Source organism: Salvia miltiorrhiza, unplaced genomic scaffold (assembly GCF_028751815.1).
Source record: "Salvia miltiorrhiza cultivar Shanhuang (shh) unplaced genomic scaffold, IMPLAD_Smil_shh original_scaffold_305, whole genome shotgun sequence".
Lineage (NCBI taxonomy): Eukaryota > Viridiplantae > Streptophyta > Magnoliopsida > Lamiales > Lamiaceae > Salvia > Salvia miltiorrhiza.
In genome coordinates, this window is record NW_026651524.1 from 531,776 (window position 1) to 534,427 (window position 2,652).

General features: G+C 35.7%; 1 pseudogene; it reads left to right on the forward strand.

Moving 5' to 3' along the window:
* Window positions 1-423: 423 nt before the first annotated feature.
* Window positions 424-2,412, forward strand: LOC131004039 (serine/threonine-protein kinase SAPK2-like; annotated as a pseudogene).
* The last annotated feature ends 240 nt before the right edge of the window (window positions 2,413-2,652 follow it).

Consider the following 2,652-nt stretch of genomic DNA (forward strand, 5'->3'; position numbering starts at 1 on the left):
TGAAAAAATATATGGCATGTCGTTACATTGCGAAAAAAAAAAGGACAAGCATTGCAAAGCATCATTCTTTTATAAAGAAAAAGTTTCAGGTACTATACATTATAAAATAAGTAGAATCTTCAACTATAAAATTAAGGACCACTAAAATAGGCTACTATTCCCCTAAAAACAAAATAATAATAATAATAAAGTATAGGCCACTATTGGGTGAATAGCATTGATTTATTAAATTCGTCGAACACAAGTGTACACCAATCAAAACAATGGGCCTAGCTTTGGAGTTTGAAGTTTGCAAAACTTGCGAAATTCATCGTATGACACCTCCATATAGAGAGAGAGAGATTGCTTATTACTTTCAACACCACATTTTCTCATGCAATTGCTAGCTGCTCATTTAGCCCCACCCACCCACCCACTTCATCCAGCAAATTCAAGAATATATATACAATTATATATATGCATCATTGATCTTGCTGATTTAGGGTCTGAAATGGAAAGATATGAAATCGTGAAAGGTTTAGGGTCTGGAAATTTTGGTGTTGCGAAGCTTGTTCGAGATAAATGGAGCGGTGAACTCTATGCAGTCAAGTTCATTGAAAGAGGAAAAAAGGTCTCTATATAGCTCTTGTTCAATAAATCAATCAATTAAATTATTAATTGAGAGGCTTAATGATGTATGTGTGTTTTCCATTTGTGGAGATTGATGAGCATGTGCAAAGGGAGATCATGAACCACAGATCCTTAAAGCATCCAAATATAATTAAGATTCAAGGAGGTAATCAGTTAATTATATAATTAAGATCTAGAGAGTATATGTGTGTGTGTGTTTGTTGCTGATCGATGATGAAGAATAGCTTAATTTTGGGATTTTATTATTACTTGTGCAGGTGTTGCTGACACCAACTCACCTAGCCATTGTGATGGAATATGCTGCCGGCGGCGAACTCTTTGACCGGATTTGTAACGCCGGCAGATTCAGTGAAGATGAGGTATACCTTCTACTCTTCTCTTTTTGCTCAACTAATTAATTACCTTCAATTTTTAATTAATTAAGGTTGAATGTTTTAGGCACGCTTCTTCTTTCAGCAGCTCATATCCGGAGTTAGTTACTGCCATTCCATGGTAACTACTAACTACAAACGAATTAACTTTTATGTTATATGCATGCGTGATGAGGTCACGAATTATTTATTTGTTACCATTATATATATATTTAATTTGATGAAATATAATGCAGCAAATTTGCCATAGAGATCTAAAGCTGGAGAACACATTATTGGATGGAAGCCCAGCGCCGCGCCTCAAAATATGCGATTTCGGATATTCTAAGGTAGGGATGATTTGAAACAATGTAATTAATTTATACTCAACTTAATTAATTAAATTAATATTCAGTCATCGGTTTTCCATTCTCAACCGAAATCGACGGTTGGGACGCCCGCCTACATTGCACCCGAGGTCCTATCCAGGAAAGAGTATGATGGCAAGGTAGCAACCAAATTAAATGTCGTTTATTTTTTTGATGGGCCCTACTCTTGATCTACTCCATTTATTTGTTTGGCCCCTTAAGATTGCAGATGTTTGGTCATGTGGGGTTACTCTCTACGTAATGCTAGTTGGTGCTTATCCATTTGAGGATTCGGATGATCCAAGAAATTTCAAGAAAACAATCAATGTAACATTTCTAATTCACCCTACAAATACTTAATTGTATTTTCATTTCGATTAATAATTGTTGACAAATATTTTTCTTCACAGAAAATATTGAGTGTCCACTATTCGATTCCTTACTACGTTAGAGTCTCAAAGGAGTGCAGGCATCTACTATCACGAATCTTTGTGGCCGACCCTAACAAGGTTAGAATTTTTAAAAAAATCCCTCATTTTTTCATAATAAATTTAAAATATATAAAAAAGAATGAGTCCTTCTTATTAAAAACGAGGCTCAATTTTTCTGTGATGATCAGAGGATAACCATTTCGGAGATGAAGAAGCATCCATGGTTTTGTAAGAACCTAGCTATGGAATTGATGGAGGGCGAGAGAGGTAGTGTGCAAGTGAATATTGGTGCAGATGAGTATGGTTGTCAAAGTATTGAGGAAGCATTGGGCATAATAGAAGAGGCAAGGATATCGGGGCAACCCACAAAAATGGAGGATGTTTTGTTGGGAGGGAGCATTGATTTGGATGAAATCGACACAGATGAAGATGAAGATGACATTGACACGAGTGATGATTTTGTTTGTGCACTGTGACTTGCACCTTTCAAGTTCGTTTGGTCGATCTAGTTTGTAGAAGTGTTCATGTGAATATATTTGATCTTCGAATTATGTACATAAGTAGTTTGTGATCGCGTATGACAAATGAAAAAATGAAAATTGAAAAAAAATAAAATGTTCGAAATTTAGTCCATTACTCTTATCATTTTGGATGAAGATTATTGAATCATTTTAGTCCATTACTCTTGATGGTATTTGATAGGTTTTGGAGAAAAAGTATTAATTTTGAGAAGAGTTTTGAAGTGGTGAAGTTGTGTGAAGAGGAAGCTGTGCACGTCTGCCGTGCGGTGTGCCCATTTTGACTGGGTGTGAATTGATTACATGGATTGAAGGCTAAAGTGCCGAGAAGAAAGAAATGCTAGGCCACCATGTT